The sequence below is a fragment of the Euphorbia lathyris genome, chromosome 4 (genome assembly GCF_963576675.1).
Source record: "Euphorbia lathyris chromosome 4, ddEupLath1.1, whole genome shotgun sequence".
NCBI classification, from domain to species: Eukaryota; Viridiplantae; Streptophyta; class Magnoliopsida; order Malpighiales; family Euphorbiaceae; genus Euphorbia; species Euphorbia lathyris.
In genome coordinates, this window is record NC_088913.1 from 87,628,682 (window position 1) to 87,649,730 (window position 21,049).

Here is a 21,049-nt window from a genome sequence, read left to right on the forward strand (position 1 = left end):
GATCCGGTAAAATATATGAAATCCAAAAACAAAGAAATTACAGAATAAAGAAAAGAAAAACGGTACAAGGAGAAAAAAAAAAGACAATATTTCTTCTTCCTCCTTAAATAAAAACTTGATGTGTGGTGAAATCAGAAATCCTGTGTTTTATCAGTTATTTTAAGCGTTTTAGTTAAATAATGCCATGTTTGCGTTTTATGCTTTAAGCCACTGCGTTTGGCTCGTTTTATCTTTATTAAGTTTGTTATTAGTTAGTTACAAGAGAGAGAGAGAAGAATGACGCGTGTCTGGTCATTGTGATGTAAACGGCTATATTTAGCTGTCATTGTAATCTGTGGAAAGGCATCAAAAGAAATACAATCAGCAATCTTCTTCTCCTTTTAGCTTCTTCTTTTTCCTTCTATCTCTCCTTCTTTTCCCAAAAACTCTACCCACAACATTTGGTATCAGAACGTCGATTCTGCAGACCTCCAATCTCCCATCACATCCAAATCCATGGCAGAAGGAACACGAGTTAATGAATTCAAAAAAATGGAAGAAAATGTCAGAAAAATGGTTCAGGATATGCTTACTGAGCAGAGTAAGAAGCAGGAGCTAACTCTCAGCGAGCTTCTCATCACCATTAAAGCGATGATGCCAGAATCGCCAGTTAATACATCACATGGTTCTTCAAATGGCTACAATCGAGGGCCAACTCCAGAAAACGCTTATCAGCTGGCAACAAGGTTTGCAAAAATAGAATTTCCTAAGTTTGACGGTGGAGACCTGAATGGATGGTTATTTCGCTGCGAGCGTTTCTTTCAAATTGACAACACTCCCACTACAACTAAGGTGCGATTGGCTTCTTTACATCTATCTGACAAGGCCTTGGAATGGCATCAATCTTACTTAAAGAATCGAGGAGACACTGGTGATCCAGAATGGGGCGAATACGTACTAGCTCTCAAAAATAGATTTGGAGAACGAGCTTATGAAGATCCAATGTCAGATCTGAAACGCCTTACTCATACAGGTACTCTTTTAGAATATATTGAGGCTTTTGATACATGTGCTCATAAAGTGAATCTATCTGAAGAAAATGTGCTAAGTTGTTATTTGAGTGGCCTTAAGGATGAAGTTGGGTACCCAGTTTTGATGCAAGGGCCTAAGACATTACAGCAAGCTTATGCATTATCCAGGATTCAGGATGCTTATCTTAGTGCTATTAAACCAGGAAAAACCTTCGCTAATAAACCCCAAACTAACTATACTATGCCTCAAATCGCACCAAATCCGCAACCAAACTCTAAATTACCTCTATTACCTACACCAGCTATCCCAAAATCTACTTTCCCTCCAGCATCAAGCACACACAAACCTAATCAACCCAATTCAACTCGCCCCAGGAGATTGACAGAGGCTGAACTAGCTGATAAGAGAGCGAAAAATTTATGTTTCTGGTGTGATGAGAAGTTTGCACCTGGACATCAATGTAAAAAAAGAGTATATGCACATGATTATGGTTCAGGAGTGTCCTGAGGAGGAATTTGAATCCATCAATCAAACCAATGAAGAAGTTCAGCAAGAGGAGGGGCCTATTATTTCCTTATATGCAATGGGAGGCTTGCAGGATGCATCTCTTCAAACCATGAGATTATAGGGAGCATATAAAAAGCATGTGATACACATCCTTATTGATTCTGGAAGCACTTATAATGTATTGGACCACACTGTTGGTAAAGGGTTGGGATGCATGCTTAAGTCTATTCCACCTATTAATATTACTGTAGCTAATGGTCAAGTTGTGAAGTGTAGCTATATTTGTGAAAATTTTACTTGGACCATGCAGGGGTATAAATTCATAGCAGATTTCCTTATTATGTCACTTGGGGGTTGTGAAATGGTTTTAGGAGTCCAATGGTTAGCTACCTTAGGGAACATTCAATGGAATTTTCATTCTCTATCTATGTCATTCATCATTAATTCTATCCCTCATACCTTACAAGGTCTGTCTCACACAACTAGCAAATTTGTTTCTGAGCAAAATGTCCTCAAAATGCTAAACCATGGTCATGTTGCTTTCCTAGCCCAAATTCAACACATTCCTTCCTGTCAATTACCAACTTCAGACATTCCTGCAGTCCTTGAACCTCTTTTAGAAGAATATAGGTTCCTGTTTGATAAGATTACTGCTTTGCCTCCCTAGAGATCTCATGATCACAAAATTCCCTTGATTGAGGGCTCTACCTCAGTCAACATCAGGCCTTACAAACACTCTCCTCTTCAGAAATATGTGGTTGAAAAAATGGTCCAGGAACTGCTAGACAATGGAACCATTCAACATAGTGTCAGTCCCTATTCCTCTCCAGTTGTCCTTGTCAAGAAAAAAGACTACACTTGGAGGATGTGCATAGATTATAGGGAGCTTAACAGCAAAACCATAAAAGACAGGTTTCCTACTCCCATAATTGAGGAGCTTTTTGATGAACTGCACAGTGCTGGGGTTTTCTCTAAAATAGACCTTACTTCTGGTTATTACCAAATAAGAATGCATCCCTTAGATATCCATAAAACTGCTTTTAGGACTCATGAGGGTCATTATGAGTTTATTGTCATGCCATTTGGCTTAACAAATGCTCCCTCTACTTTTCAAAGTCTAATGAATGAGTTGTTTAAACCATTTTTAAGGAAGTTTGTCCTGGTCTTCTTTGATGACATCTTAGTATATAGTCCTGATATGGAGACTCACTTAATTCATCTCCAAGCTGTTTTTGAAGTTCTTAGAGCTAACAAATTATTAGCGAAGAAAAGCAAGTGTTCTTTTGGCAGCTCTTATGTAGAATACTTGGGGCACATCATACATAAAGGAAGAGTGTCAACAGATCCAAAGAAGATTGAAGCAGTGCTTAAGTGGCCTATTCCAGTCAACCTAAAGCAGCTAAGAGGGTTTTTGGGTTTGGCAGGGTACTATAGAAGGTTTATACATCAGTATGGAGTGAAGAGCAAGGCCCTTACTGATCTCCTCAAAAAAGATCAATTTGTGTGGAATGATGCAGCTACTGCAGCTTTTGAAGTGCTGAAGCAAGCCTTGACCTCTGCTCCAGTTTTGGCCTTACCTGCACCAGACAAGCAATTTGTGGTGGAGACTGATGCCTGTGATATAGGCATTGGTGCAGTTTTGATGCAGGAGGGGCACCCTATTGCTTACATCAGTAAAGCATTAGCTCCAAGGCACCAGGGATTATCTGTATATGAAAAAGAGCTGCTGGCTGTAGTACATGTTGTCAAGAAGTGGGATCATTACCTAAGTCACAAAAGGTTCTTAATTAAGACAGATCATAGGAAGTTTTTACTGGAACAACGAATCACAACAGCTCACCAACAGAAATACATAGCCAAACTCTTTGGTTATTACTTCGAAATTACATACAAGCAAGGGAAGGAAAACATTGCTGCTGATGTTCTTTCTAGATTGCATGTTGCTGAACTGGCTGCCTTGTCCATCTCAACTCCAGCTGCAAGTTTGATGCCTGAGATTGAGGAAAGTTGGAATGAGGATCCTACTCTACAAGCAATAATACATGAGCTTAGTACTGGTCAATAATTGGAAGGCCCTTACACATGGGAGGGATCTTTACTCAGGAGAAAAGGAAAGTTAGTGGTGGGAAGTAAATCGGGCCTACGATTGAAATTGATCCAATTAATGCATGATACAGCTTTGGGAGGACATTCTGGCATGCAAGCCACCTATAGAAGAATGCACATGCTGTTTTACTGGAAAGGCATGGAGAAGGATGTGAGGAATTACATCAGGGCTTGCAGTGTTTGTCAATCATGCAAGTATGAACCAATTAAGCCTTCTGGTCTGCTGCAGCCTCTGCCAATTCCTGAGGGGATCTGGACAGACATCAGTATAGATTTCATTGAAGGGCTCCCTCAATCCAATGGTAAGACAGTAATTATGGTAGTGGTAGATAGGCTCAGCAAGTATGCTCACTTCTTGAGCTTAAGCCATCCATACACAACTCAATCTGTGGCTAAGATGTTTCTGAAACACATTTATAAACTGCATGGGCTGCCAACCACAATGGTAAGTGACAGGGATCTAGTGTTTGTGAGTTCCTTTTAGGAGGAGTTTTTTAATTTGCAGGGAGTGGAAACAGCTCATTCATCTGCTTATCACCCACAATCTGATGGTCAGACAGAAGTGGTCAACAGATGCCTTGAGACCTACTTAAGATGCATGTCGCATGAACATCCTAGCCAGTGGGAAAACTGGTTGCCATTGGCTGAATGGTGGTACAACACCACATACCACACCTCTACACAACTTACTCCTTTTGAAGTGGTCTATGGGGTTCAACCTCCTATCCATATTCCTTATTTCAGTGGAGATTCCAAGATAGAGTCAGTGGATCAACTACTTAAAGATAGGGAAATGGCCTTAGGGGTAATGAAACAGCAATTGAACAAGGCTCAACACAGGATGAAACAACAAGCAGATGGAAACAGGACTGAGAGGTCACTTGACATTGGTGATATGGTTTATGTTAAGTTGCAGCCTTACAGACAACAAAGTGTAGTGCACAGAGGAAACCAAAAGCTTTCACCATTATACTATGGTCCTTATCGAGTTGAAGACAAAATAGGACATGTAGCCTATAAACTACAGCTTCCTTCACATTCCACAATCCACCCAGTTTTCCGTGTGTCACAACTCAAAAAGAAGCTTGTTGTTGGTCAAGTAACAACAACTGATCTGCCAGAGGATCCAATTCCATTGCCAATGCCTTTGAAAATACTGGATAGAAGGATGGTAAAACGTGGACACCAAGCTGCAACTAAATTATTGATTCAGTGGATGGGAGAAGAAGCTGACAATGCGACTTGGGAATTTGCTTATGAATTACAGAAAAGGTATCCTGAGTTTAATCTCGAGGAAGGGTCTTAAGAGGAGTGGAACGATGTGTGGTGAAATCAGAAATTAATGCTGCATTTTATCAGTTATTTTAAGCGTTTTAGTTAAATAATGCCATGTTTGCATTTTATGCTTTAAGCCACTGTGTTTGGCTCGTTTTGTCTTTATTAAGTTTGTTATTAGTTAGTTACAAGAGAGAGAGAGAAGAATGACGTGTGTCTGGTCATGGTGATGTAAACGGCTATATTTAGCTGTCATTGTAATCTGTGGAAAGGCATCAAAAGAAATACAATCAGCAATCTTCTTCTCCTTTTAGCTTCTTCTTTTTCCTTCTATCTCTCCTTCTTTTCCCAAAAACTCTACCCACAACAAAACTACAACTCGAAGAAAAGGATACTCAATTAACAAAAGATATCAATTGATGAATTTGGTGGAGAAACAAGGTTGCGTCACAAAAATGGAAGAGATGAAGAAGAAAGCATTTATGTGAAGAAGAAAGCAGTTTCGATGGGAGAGGATTAACTCACTCGATTTTTTAGTTATTAAAAATAGACAATATGATCAATTTTACCCTTATTGAGAATCTAAATTTTACTCTTTATTGAGAATCTAAATTTTACCTTTAAACTATCAATATGATCAATTTTTCTCGTGTATAATAAATAACTAGATTTTGATCGGTGCAATGTACATAATTTTTTATTTATTTTTGATATATATATATATATATATATATATATATAGTAATGAAAGATAAACAAACAAATAATTTATTATCAATATATATATTTACAATTTTATCAACTCAAACAATTTTATACTTAGAAAATCTTAAATAAATTTATTTAAACGTATAACTAATATAATGAATATTCAATCAATATTATTAAAAAATTTCTTGAAAACTATATATTTATTTATTGTAGTCTATTTCTTTCCTTTATGAATTTTGTATTAGGCTTTAGCCTATATTTATGTAAAGTTTTCTTCCTCGCTATTTTTATAATGTATTTGTACTTTTTAACCTAATAAAATGATATATAAACATTATTATAAAAAAAATTATATTTTGAGTACAGTTTTTTATTTTATTTTCTTGTCATAAATAAAGATTTTCAAAATATAATCCAACATGTACAAGTGATTGTCGTTAGCTTTTATTTATTATCAGGCAAAACATATAACTAATGGCAAAGTTGTTTTAAGAATAGCGTGAGCTTCCATTTCCTCCACGTGAAAGGAATCAAAGAACCCAAAGTCGGAAATACATCTCTAAATATCTGCTAACACCTTAGAGGAGAAATTATAAGGTACGTCAAACATATGACATTTGAGTTAAAATTTAATAATTAAAAAGTTATTTGACTTCTCTCTCTAATTAGAGACCTTCAGCCACCGTATTTGATGTTTCCTTCTTACAAAATCATCATCGGCCAGTTCCAACACCCGGTAAATTCTTATTTTCTACAATTACAACACTTGGATTGGAAAATTGTAGGAAAAGCTTTTGCTTGTCGGAGGCGGTTTCCTTATTCATCAGCAAAGAAAAGGAACTTCTGTTGGCCAGAGGTGGATCTTTTAATGGTCGAAGGTGGATTTGTTATGTAATTTTTATATTCAAGTCTTGAATCCATACAAAAAATTCCATAAAATTTGTCTGGGTTTTTTTTCTCAGATTCAAAGTCTTGGACCCATACAAATCACGTACCATTAATTAAGGGTGTTGTTAAACCCAGCCCCAATTTCCCACCCCTAGCCCCGTGGAAGGACGAAATTACCCTTTCATAGGTTTTGGGGTGGAAAAAGCTATTTTTTTTTTCTCTCTCGATGCACGGGCGTATGGACATCACGCCTCACCTCATGGTGGGGCGTATAAAGATCACGCCTTCCCGTGTGGTCGGGCGTGATAGCCCTACACCTCACCGTGTGGTCGGACGTGGAACTATCACGTCCGACCACACGGTGAGGCGTAGGGCTATCACGCCCGACCACACGGGAAGGCGTGATCTTCACACGCCCGTGTATCGAGAGAGCAAAAAAAATAGCTTATGTATCCCGTAAATAGGCCGTTAAACCCGTAAATAGTCCGTTAAGCCCGTAACTACATAAATGTACTTAACAAAAAAAATTTAAAAACATAAAAATTAAAATAAACATTAATAAACATAAACATTTATAAACGTAATAGAGTAAATTTAATATCTACAACAAAAAGTGTTTAAATGTATGAATGTGTACAATAAAAAATCAGCTCGTCCGACGCCACGCATCCATAAACTCATCCATCTCCCTCTTAATGCGTGGAACATCCTCGTCAGATCGGTGGGTAGCCGATAGTTGGGTGACACGCCACAACCAGCTAACCCACTGCAAAAAAAAAAAGTAATAAATAAATATTAAAAATTAAACACATATAAACTAATACTAAATAATAATAAACTTACAAATTCGCTGTTGGCGCGAGCATGCTGTACCGGTCCAGCCTGTGGTGCATGAAGGAGATGGGGATGCGAATATTGCATATACCAATCCATATAAGCAGGATCACAAGCAGTGGGATCGTATCCAACTGGTCGGCATCTCCTCTGATCAATGCCCCGAGCCGATGGAAATCTCCGCCAGGTGTCCTCAACTGTGACTAAGGAATGCGTGAGCCTGTACGATAACGACTTCCATGGTCGTACTGCTTTATCAGGTCTAATATGCTCAGCTGGGATAGGCTGAGTATATCTGACCTGTCGCAGTGCTCGGTCGGGCATATACGGCTCGACGATGTCTCTACACCGTATCCAACCGGCGTAGGACACTCGAAGCCGATCATCATCAGCGACAGGACCATAAGGCAACCACGTCACCTGGAAAAAAGTAATACTCAATAAAAAAATAATATACTATAAATAATAATTAAATAAATTCTAAAATTTTATAAAATACCTCTGCCGCCGTCATACGATCCAGCTGCCCCCGAAAGGTATCTAGTCGGGCGGTCGTCTTGCCTGGTACCCCGACCTCCCATCTCAGTGCACGAGCATGGTCAGTTGGGATCAGGTGAGCTCCTCTATGCGGCCGGAAAACCAGAAAATACTCATATATCCATGCCTGCAGTAGGGTCAAACATCCGCATATACCTGAGCAGTGTCCTCTGCTCGCTATCCCCAGCTACCGGTACAACATGGCTAGTGTGGCAGACCCCCATGATAGTCCAGCTGCCCCGCTGACACCGCTGTAAACCTCATGAAGATGGGCCGACCTAATCCTATCTCCACTCTTGTCAACAAACAGAGTGGATCCAAGCATAAGCCACATCCACGCTGTGGCCCAAGTAGCGTCATCCCTACCCTCGGCGAGAAGCCCCTGTACAGCCCCAACAAATACACCTCCACCTCCCCATAAATGACTAGTCGGCAACAGAAGCTCAGCCTGACTCACCCCAAACATCATCATGCACATGGCATGAAGCGAGTCAGTAGTGGGAGACTCGGGCACCATCGGACCGTCGATCGGGATCCGAAGAATCTGCCACACATCATGCAGCTGGATAGTCATCTCACCGAACGGTATGTGGAAGGAGTTCGTATCGGGCTGCCACCGCTCCACGAACGCAGTCAATAGCGGAGTGTCGAGGTTCCTGAACATGGCACGTGGAAGGTGAGACAAACCAGTCCTCTCGATCATCTCCCTCAGCTGTAAAATGACACATATACAATTTATACACTTACAAAATGTTTTGTATGTTTATAGTTAAAAATACGAATTATAATAAATGTTGACACACTATATTATTCTTACCTCAGGTGACGCACCAGAAAACCACTGACACAAATCTCGGCATGCTGATGATCTGTTGTAGCATGTCAGAAACGACCGAATCTCTCCTCCCAACATCCGTGAGGCAACATGTCTTAGAAAACTAGGAATCACGGAACCATCAACGGGACCACCAGCAACCGGTGCAGTAACTACTCAACTCTCGTCCTCACTATCTTTGGGACGTTTGCTTGTCCCTGATAATTATAAAATGGGAGATTTACATGGAAATTCAAATTTTAAAACTTATTTACAGTTTTTTCAATCAATAATTTTAATTATGTCATGTTAAAGAATAGTGGCAGTTAAAGGAAGTATAACTTCTCGCTGCCCATTCACCAATTAACCTTTTCAAAATGTTAATCTGATATTTACAAAATAAAAATTAACACTTTTGATATATTAATAATTAAATTATCAAAATTGATAAAATAATAATACCATTATTATTTGTGATCTTCATATAAATGACCTTTATAAAATTATACTAGATTATACTAAATTATACTAAAAAAATACTAAATTATACTAAATTATACTAGATTATACTAGATTATACAAAATTATACTAGAGTATATTAAATTATACTAAATTATACTAGATTATACAAAATTATACTAGATTATACTAAATTATACTAAAAAATACTAAATTATACAAAATTATACTAGATTATACTAAATTATACTAAAAAATACTAAATTATACTAAATTATACTAAATTAGACTAAAATTATACTAAATTATACTAAATTATACTAAAATTATACTAAAATTATACTAAAAAAATACTAAATTATACTAAATTATAATAAAAAATACTAAATTATACTAAAATTATACTAAAAAATACTAAATTATACTAAAATTATACTAAATTATACTAAATTATACTAAAAAATACTAAATTATACTAAATTATACTAAAATTATACTAAAAAAATACTAAATTATACTAAAATTATACTAAATTATACTAAAAAATACTAAATTATACTAAAATTATACTAAAAATTACATGTACTCGCAAAACGACCTCCTACGCGCTGGGTCGGCTGTCTCCCCGGGGTCGGCTTCTCACCGCTCTCCTCAACCTCGCGATCATGTGCAACAGCGGACTGTCGCACTGCCCGGGCAACCACATCCAGGTAGTCCTAAAAAGAATCGCCATCGGGCTCTCTGTCATCAAAATCAGTCGCCCCCTCTGAGCCATGAATATCGGCCTGATCCGCAATCGGCCCCTCCTCAACTGCTCCGTCGCAGCCCCTCTCCGCCTACGACCAGAAATATCTATACCACGCAATCTCGTATGCCGTGGTGTATCATCCTCGTCGTCCATATCTAGACGACGAGCAGATGACGGGATGGATTTCCCACCCCTAGTAGGCCGCTCCGTCTACAAAAAAAAATTACACTAAATTAATAAAATTGTAAATAATGTAAATTATACTAAATTTATAAAATTATGCTAAAATACTACTAAACTAATAAAATTATAATATAGTTATTCTCAATTTATACTAAATTATACTAAAATTACACTAAATTACTAAAATGTTTACTATAATTAAACTAAAATTACACTAAATTTACTAAAATTTTAAAAAATATTAATTTTTATTAAAAAAGGGGGCGTATGAGTATCACGCCCGAACCATTGGTCGGGCGTATGCACATCATGCCCTATCAGTGGTTAGGGCGTATGAGCATCACGCCCTACCATTGGTTCGGGCATGTGGCTATCACGCCCGAACCACTAGTCGGGCGTGATACTCATACGCCCGAACCGCAGATCGGACGTGATGTTCATACGCCCAACTGCGATTCCGGCCGAAATTTTTAAACATCATAACAGATCCAAAACGATCCATAAATCAATGAAATAAAGCGGTAAATCGTACCATTTTAGCTTTTCCTTTACGGTTTCTATCACCATCCATGATTCGGCTCACTAATTTGTCCGGATTTGAGCAAAAATCGTTTCGGCTTCTTGAGAGGTTTTGAGTTTTTTGAAATTTAGTGCAAAGGGTATTTCGGTCTATTCACGGGGCTAGAAGTGTAAAATTAGGGCTGGGTTTAGTAAATCACTTAATTAATCATCTTTATATAATTATACAATTTCTATAATTATCCATAATTTTAGCTTAAAAGCATCATTCAATTTCTTTAATTTCAACACCTATAGATCTAAAAAAGCAACCTAAACCAGATTGGGTAATTTATAATGTCTTACTGGTTTATTTTGTTCATGAACCAAATAATATCAAATAAAATAATAACATATTTAACAAATAAAATAATACAATTTTACATACATAAACATTGAAAACCTCTTTTAATCATTAAATAAAAAATAATGTGAAAAAGTGAGAGGCGGAAATAAAAAGAGGTATGGAGAGAGGAGAAGTGAATGTGATGAAAGTATGAAGTGATGTGACGATGATTCAGAAAAACTTTAAACCAATGTTGTTCGTGAATATTATAATCGAGTTTGATTATAAACTTGTTCACAACTTATAATCGAACCTGCTTACGAGCTTTCGAGCCGAACTTTATCATGCTCAAGTTCGACTCGTAAACCGTGTTCACGAGCAGTTCGTTTATAAATTGAGCCGAGTCGAGCCGATCTTTTATCGAATCGACCACCAAGCAGCTCATGAGCGACTCGGCTCATTTACAGTCCTATTTCCTTTAACAAAAATCTATATATAATATAAAAAAGTAACGATTGAGTTAAGGTGTCACTTCCTCATTTTTTACTGATAAAAATATAAAATATAAAAAATTAATTTTAATTATATTATTATACTTATTTATAAAAATATTATTTATTCATATTATATTTAAGAGTTTTACATAATTTAGATTAATCTCTAAATTCTCTCTAATTCTCCACATATCTATATAATATAAAACAGTAACACTTTTATGTCATTAATTTTAATAATTAAATTACAACTTTTTAATATTTATATATGACACATCCCATAGATCAAAAACTAGTAAATAATTATAAATTTAACAAAACATAAATTTAATAAATCATCCTTAAATTTCTATCAAATTTTTTATTCTAATTTTTATTTTGATTTACGAAAATTTCAACGTTATAATTAATAAATACTAGTATTATGTCCGCGCGTTGCGTGGGTGGATAGTTTTTTTGCACAATATTTTAATATTTTTTAAATTTTATATCATTCACATATAGTGATATTAATATTTGTTTTAAAATAATTGAAATTTACAGATTATAAATAAATTTATTGGCTGTGTAACATGTTTGCACGAGTTCTTCCTTTCCATTCTTGCATAATACTTTTTCTATATAATCTTGCAATTTTAAAATATTTACTACACTTTGTGTCGATGTTTTTCAATCAAATTTTAGCTCTCCTCAAAATTCTTTTTCTCATGCTTTCAAAAATCTTTGATAAATCCATAAATTTGAAATAAACATGTCTTTTAAAAAAAAAAAAAAATTAAATGTGTTATAATTTTTTTTTAGTTCTATTGGTTTTAATGTTATTTATTAAAGTTAAATTAATGGAATTTGAATGGATCCTTACATATTTTTTATCGTTATATAATTTGTTATTTTTTTGAAATCATTATATAATTTGTTTTCATTGGTATATTTTGTAAGTTATTTTTATTATATCTATTAAATATAAATATAATTTTTTTTCAATTACGTTGGTTTTCATGCTATTTATTAAAGTTAAATGAATGGAATTTGAATGGATCTTACATTTTTTTTTTGTCAATGTGTTATAAAAAATTCAGTTACATTGATTTTAATGTTATTTATTAAAGTTAAATCAAGGAAATTTGAATGGATCCTTACATATTTTTTTGTCGTTCTATAATTTTTTTTTGGTGATATTTTGTAAATTATTTATTATATCTATTAAATATAAATATAATTTTTTTTTACTAATATTAGTTTTAATGTTATTTATTAAAGTTAAATGAATGAAATTTGAATGGATCCTTTTTCGTTGGGATATTTTGTAAGTTATTTTATTATATCTATTAAATATATATTAGGTTAGTCATAATATTTATAATTTTCTTTTATTACTATTTTGACAATTAATAAAAAAAAGCATCTAAAACTCTCCTAATTAATTTCTCTTCTTCCATTATTATATACTAGATTTAAGCTTGTGCAATACACGGGTTACATGATTTTACTATATTAGGCAAATATAGTTTTGAATTTTCAATAACGTTTTAATAACTCTGATATTATTTTCTTGAAAAAAGGGATAAGGGCCAAATGTGGTTCTAACATTTTCGTTGAAGTGCAGATTTAACCTTAAAATACAAAATGATCAGATTTAATCCTAACATTTTCAAGTAAAATCAATTTTAATGCTACATTATTTAACTGATATTTAAGTATCACATCGGATATTTCAAACATCAATTATGTTTAAGATATTTAATGTATTACTAACACAGTTAAAAAAATCTGTTAAATTTGCACCATTAACATTTTCAAGTAAAAACAATTTTAATCCTACATTATTTGACTGTTATTTAAGTATCACATCGGATATTCCAAACATCAATTATGTTTAAGATATTTAATATATTACTAACACAGTTAAAAAAAATCTGTTAAATTTGCACAATTTCATATATGTTAAGGTTAAATCTGCACTTTAAAAAAAAACATTAGCATCTTTAAAAAAAATCAGTGTTAAATTTGATTTTTATCCAAAAATAAATAAAAAATAACCGAGATATTATAATATTTAATCAACGTACAAGTTGCATTTTATATTTTCTAGTTTTCTGTTATAGTATATTCATAAAATATTTTATTAAGAAATAAACATTAACTTTTTGTACTTTAAATTACTAATTTCAACACTCATAATCAGAATATCCAATAATATGATATTATATTATCAATTATCAATTATCATTACTCTTGGGAGATTTCATTAAAATATAAACGAAATTGGTTCTGTTAAAATGTTTTACACCATATATTAATTATATAACAATTTTATTCAAGAGTTATCTAACAAACATCACAAATCTGGCGTTTTTTCCAAACATTGACAATCCCAATTTTCTCTATACAACAAATTTTCTGGCTTAAGTTTTCCAATAACCAGCAAATCGTCAATCCTTATACCACTATTCCAGCACTTTCCGGAGTTGGCGAAAACTTATGTCCAGCTTAAAGCTATCTCAATCCTATCAATGTGATTTGGCAAAGATAAACAAAATATTAATTTTCTCTTAACATCATAATTTTACCAACTATAACTTCCATGCTTTCTTAGTTGAAAAAGGGTGAACTCTCCTATTATAGCAATTTTTCTTTCTTAGCGTTTCCTATTGACTGGATGATAATTACACACATAAATGCATACACAACAAATAAATTTTACTGTATTTTTTTTTTAAAAATATGCCACTAACTTTCTAAAGAATGAAGAGAAATGGAGTCAAACTTCCAAAAAAATAGACACCAACCCATTTAACTATCAAACAAACAATAGCGAAAGAGATATACACCTGAAACTCTTTCAAGGTAGACGAAACAAATGTTTCTGTTGTTATAGAACAAAGAAACTCAAGCTTCAAGGCTTTTATTTGTCATGAACCTGATGAAGCAAAGAGGGAAGACATATATTGCTCTAGCAAACACTTGAATGCTGCAAAGAACTACTAGAGCCAACCCTCATATGACTTTTGAAAGGATATGATCCTTTACTCACATTGCTCTAGATGAATGTCTTCAATATCTTGTGCAAATTCAAGGTTGATATGCTTCAAATTATGGTATCTTGACTGCAAAAAATCAGAAGTACACTATTTGCAAATCAAACATCTATTCTTAAAATACCATCAATTAAGTTCTACCAAAAACGCAATCTACATATTTCCAATTGATTATATTACAAAATAGCATCGCATATCAAATCATTTTATCCATGTGAAAAAGGAAAAAGAAAAACAAAGAGAAAGAAATTGAGATGATTACCAGTGAAAGAGCAGCTATAAGTATATCTGCAGCCTTATTCATCTCATGAAAGACAATAACCTTGATTAAAAGAAAAAAGGAACACAGATTATGGAAACGATTCAAAGTAAAGATTGATGGGGAAAATGAGAAAAATAGAAAATAAAATACCAGCTAGAGAGGAGGGTGAGATGAAAGTGCGATGTATTCCTTCAGCTGATCGAATTTTGATGATTTGATGTGGGTGTGAGAGAGACGTAACAACTTATAATTTGAGATAGATAGGGATTTATCACGTGAAAAAGGGAGGAATTTGAAATATAAAAGGATGGGATTTGGGAGCTATAAAATTGCCAAAAAATCAGGGATATGGAGGAATTTGATTTTAAACTTCACATCTATTGATACTGAATAAAAGAAAGATTAAAAATAAATAAAGTTAAAAAAATCAGAATTTCGTGAAATTGACACATTAGACTTTTACCTCCTTAAGTGCTCTAATATCACGGCATGTGTTACTTTTGTTCCACACTTTATATATATAATAGATAATATAGATATAGAATTCATCACTGAAAATGACAAAAAAAAAACTTAGAATGGTAATTATGACAAAACATGATTTATAATTGTAATAAATTTCATTGTAAGTATAATGTTTCAATACCTCTTTAATTTTTTTCTTCAATATGTCTTCAACTTCAATAAACAACTATTATGTGAAATTTTATATATGTTCGTACCAATGTATAAAAATAAAAAATGCAGTCCATATGAGTTAGATAAACCCAAACTAAAAAAAAATCAGTAGACTTCATCAGGTTCTAAATTTGAAAAATTAATCTAAATCCAATTAAACATAACAATTGAGTTCATATAAAGCCGAAAATCCATATTTTAGTTAGAGTTAACAATCGAAACGATTACACCTAGCAACAGTGGCGGAACCAGGACCCCGGATGACCAGAGACTCAAACATATCAGTAAAAAAAAATTTAAAACGTCAAAAAGTAACTATGTGGTTGATGGTAAATTTTCAAAGTTTAGCCCGTTAGGGCTGGGTAAATTTTTTTAAGCCTGCAATGCATTAAAACTGTAACAATGTTATCATTTTTTTTGAAAACTAGCATTGAACTAATAGAAAATTAAACATGTTTATTTTTATTTAATGGTAAAGACATAATAAAAATGAATATTAAATATGTCTACTTTTTTTAATGATAAAGACATATTAAAAATGAATTCAAAAGTGTTATCAAAATAAAAATAAAGAGTCCATTTAAATTAATTAATAATGGTAACATGTTTTTATAATTATTGAAAAATAAAATATAAATAAATAAAAACTTTTTAGAAAAAATAAGGTTGAAGGGAGTCGAACATAAGACCTCTCAAATAAAAGTAAGTATCATTAATCATCTCATCTACCTTTAAACATTGAAATAATACTACATAGAGTCAATATAATTCTTTCCAAAATATTACCAGACACCATTACTAAAAAAAAAATTCTCAATTCTCCGGCCGCCTGCCGGGGCTCGAGCCCCCCTAACCCCTCCTTGGTTCCGTCTATGCCTAGTAACTTATACTAAAAAAGAATGAAAATATACAAATATTTATTTAGTCATTTTGAAAAAAAAGACAAATAAAAAGAAAACATAGATAAGACAGCAAGATATGTGAAACAACACAATTAATAACAAAATAACTACTACACATGAAAAAAATTGAATAATTACCTTCGGAAACATAACGATTTCCTATAATTTCTGGGACATTTGCTTTTCCCGATTTCAGTTGTTTATGCCTCTTCTATTTCCATCCGATTTCTTCAATTGGAGTTATCAAAGTCTAAATTCTCTCAATTTTTGAAAAAAATCTATTAGTACAATTTATCAATGGAAACCGCTCTTAAATAAATCTGAATCTCTTAATGAAATAAGGAAAAAATTATAAATTTATATTATTTGAAGTAAGAACTAAATTATAAGATTAAGAACAAAACTAATACATAATCAAGTAAAGGAAGTCTTAGATTTTCGGTGACCAATGAATATAATGATGAAATACTATATATCATGTTTTATATATAGGTTTATTTGTGATTTTTGGATTTCCTTCGTTTAGTATTTTTTTATTTTTTTATAACTCATACTTTATTTTATTACTTTAATTAATGAGGTAATAATTAATAATTGATAATAAATAATGTGTTAATATAGTACTTATGATATAAAGATAATAAAAGTTCATTAACTCATTTATTTTTATTTTTTTAAAGAAAAAACTCATCTAATTTTTTTAAATCTACAAAAAATACACTTCTTATAAATTCTCTTTGCATCCACTGCAGTGTAATTAACATAATAATTAGTAATGAATAGATTTTAAATATTAGAGAAATAAAAAAATGAAAATCGGATAAGTTTGACAGATCAAGGATGAGGTGTCACTCTGTTCTTACACTACAAATTCAAGACCTACCTCACTCGTTTGTATCGGAAGAAGTTTTGAGGGGTGTGTCTTCTCCGTCGTGCGATAGCCACCCCTCCATCTCGCCGGAGATCTGTGTAAACTTGCTGTGCTGTTGATAGATGCGATTGCGATTGCGATTAAGTCGACGATCAACTGATAGTCATGAACCCATACAAAATCACCCGAAAATCCGGGTAAATCGGGGCAGCTACTTCTGGGTAAGTAAATCTGTGTACTTTTGCTTTATTGGATTTTATGGTTTAATCGAATTCTGTGATCATTACTATTTGGATCTGGCAAATTGAAAATTAAAGAAGAGAACCTAGGTTAGGTTATTATTTGGCATGGTCCTTTATCTCAGAAACCTTTTAACACCCCCAAGTTAAGTCTTAATAAAACGCATCAGAAGGCTAAACAATCATTTCAGTCATTCCATCTCAGTGCTAGATGTTAGGAAGTAATTTTGGGCTCATTAAGGTGAAAAAAAGAGATTATATGATATGATCCTCTGAATTTTGATGAGAGTGAATTTATAGATGAGCATTTGTGAATTCAGCGAGCCTGGCGATGTAAACAAGGTTTTCTCGTTCGGTGGAAGACTCCATGATCTGGAGACAATTAAGTGTGCAAGATCCAATTTCATGATAAGAAACTCGAAATCAGAAATAGTGATTCTCAAATTACACCCATGGCCGAGATTCAATGCGATTTTATCAGTTGCCGGAAAGTCTCCGGTGAAACAAAGTGTAAAGTTGAAGGGCCATGCCAGGAAGAATTAGTTTAGTGGCCACAACGTGAAAATGAGTATAATCCAGTGGCCATGGATGTAATTTACCCCTTATTTACATATATATCACCATTAGCTTAGATATTTGCTAATTTTCAAGTTCATTTACTTGTATAGTGAAATTAGCTTGACAAAATCTATACTTATTCACATTGGACAGGGCCAAGAGATGGTAAGACTTCAAATTCTCCTGAAATTGATAGGCTTATGACATATATGCCTCAGACCATCTGCCTGAGAACCAGAAGATAGTTTCGCTCTTAATCCCCAAAATCACTTAAACTGGTAAGTTTATCATATAAACACAATCATGTGTGGACAGTTCCGCATGCATGTTATTTACATAACCTCAATTGTCAAACACTTTTGTGGACTATTAGCCGAGGAAAATGGCATTAATTATTTACAAAAATGATGCAGAGTTAATGAGGTCTTTTACCCTTATGGAAAATAAGGGCCATTTTCTTGCAACATTTTCTACGAAAATTGAAAAAGGCACTGAAGTGTTTAGTTGCAAAAAAATATATTTAATTAAAGAGAAAATTAGAAACTAGTTTGCCTAACCTTATATACTTAATTTAGAAGGTAGAAGTTTACTTTATTTTACTTAATTTGTTTGTTAGCCTAATCTAATTTGAAATTTGTATTATATATAAAAATGCAGAAGCAGAAGGTAGAAGTGGAGGGATGGAAAGAAAAGTAAATGGGAGTGAAACATTATTTGGGGAGGAGGAAATAAAAGAGATGGTTAGATACACTAAAGAAAGTGATTACATTGAAGTTAAGTGTGGTTGTACCAGCAAAAGGTACGGAGATACCACTGCAACACTTCGTGTTTATGCGAACGGCCAATTTCTTCTCATCTCTGATTGCAGTGTCATTGCAGTTCCGCCTGTCTACGGAGTAATTTCCTACTTCCTCTTGTCTGTTCTATTTTTCTTTCTACTTTTCTTGCACTTGTTTCTTAGTAGAAGCATCAAGTATGATTGTTTGAGCATTGTATAAGTATATATTCAGGTATGCATTGTTAGTACTTGCAAATGTTTGTCCTCTTTCCTTCTCATTGCTCTTCACCTATGAAGCACGGACACCTCAACATGCCCGCGTATCACGTATCCGATACGTTTCGGATACGGAAACTCCCGGAAACTTACGTTTCGGGGCCGTATCCGTAATATTCAAAAGTTGGATACCCGAATCTTTCTGGGACACCAGTTTCCTAGACAAAAAACGATTGCATTTCATTTTAGAAAAAACAGAGGTAAACAGAGCAATTATGGTCGATCCTTATTTGAAGGGAAAACGAACAGGAATATCCAAAGGAGTATATGGATCTTTATGTGCAACAAATAAATCTTAGGTAAACCAAAAGACAGTGAGGAAAAACTTTAGATGAACCGGAGCTAGAATCCCTATTTGTTGGTGAAGATATAAATAAACATTGAAAATTCATTGTTTTATCTTTTTTTCTCTGAACGTTTTTTTGACATCATTTATATTTCATGTATCTAATAATTATGGTTAGATAAGAGTGCTATAATTTCTTTTATATGTATTTATTTAGTTATATTACAAAAATTCAAATATAAAAATATATTTTTAATATTTGTAAATGTGCCCCAATATTTTTAATATTTACACGTTTCTCCCACGTTATAGAAAAGACGTTTCCCGTGTCCGTGTCGGATACCGTATCCGTATCCGTGTCCGGGTAACATAGCTCTTCACTATAGATAGCTAAATGATGTTTGAATTCTCATATATATTTCACTATCACATTGAAGTACTATTTGATTTTAATTGTTGTTTTTGAGTTGAATAAAATGTATTGTGTTATTATGGAAGATTAAAGCATAGCAATTATCACTAGCTGAGACCAAGGCTGCACAGGAATTTTGATTCCAAAGCGTTTTAAGTTTCCAAAATGTTTCGAAAGTCGAGATTTTCTGAAAACTTGTATGAAATGTTTTGGGTCATAATTCTTTAATTTGTTTTTTTTTATGAAATGTTTCGGGTCATGATTCTTCAACCCATGCCCCTTCATTCTCATTCCTATTTGTTCAACATGGTTCCTACGAATTTTCAATAACTTGAATGAATGTTTTGCATATCTTTATTACGTTTTATGGTGATTTTTGGTGAAACAAGTTGCTTGGCAATGGATTTTGAGTGGATTTTTTTTATTTTTTTTGCAGCTAAGCAAGGATCTCAACCTTGAGCCAATGAATCATCCAAGAGTTCAGGAACTGTGCCAATAGATGCAATGACATTGGTTGAAATGTTCCTAGATTCGGTAAGTAAGTGAGAATAGAATTAACCCCAGTTCTCATTACATTATATATGCAAGGATTCAATTCAAGAAATTTCTTTTGATTATGCAGGGTAAATGGGTGGATCTCTTTCCAACAATTGTTACCAAAGCACGCATTAATTCAAGTTTCGCTTGAAACTGGAAAATTAGGACACATGAAACTGGAACATTATGCAAAACAAACGCGGTCAGATAGTGAACGTTTTGCTGTGCTATACATCCATAGATGTCAATGCCATCAATAATCAAGGCGAGACTGTGGCAGATAAACTCGAATATGGAGAGTCAGCATTCGAAGTCAAGGAAGGTCTTGCGGAGGGCAGGTGCAAAGTGTAAGGGGGACTATTCTTGTAATCATAATATGTAATGGGGAGAGAGAGACTCTTGTATAGCAATGAAACATTGTAATAGTCGTTGCCTATAAACCTCGACTTGGTATAAGTAACACTATAGGGAGAGTGACCTGTCACAGTGGACGTGTCACTCACGCTATAGTGTTTCTTATACCAAGTCGAGGTTTATAAGTAACTATTACAATGTTTCTTTACTATATAAGAGTCACTTTCCCCAATTACATATTATGATTACAAGAATAGTCTGCCCTTACACAAAGCATGTTAGGTAACTGAATGAAGCAATCGACATAAAGCACGAGGGAGAAAAGCCTTATTAGGATTATTAATAATAATAATTTCAGCTGCAATTTTGTATTAATGTTATTTGTTGATAATAATTTCTTATGTCCTCTTACATAGCCATTTTGCAACGATATTAAATTTAGGACA

General features: G+C 33.6%; 1 long non-coding RNA gene across 1 annotated transcript; it reads left to right on the forward strand.

Moving 5' to 3' along the window:
- Positions 1 to 17,162: 17,162 nt before the first annotated feature.
- LOC136227634 (uncharacterized) lies at positions 17,163 to 21,049 on the forward strand. Its single transcript, XR_010688166.1, has 5 exons — positions 17,163 to 17,384; positions 18,114 to 18,238; positions 18,618 to 18,856; positions 20,149 to 20,246; positions 20,335 to 21,049. It is a non-coding gene; the product is annotated as an uncharacterized lncRNA (long non-coding RNA).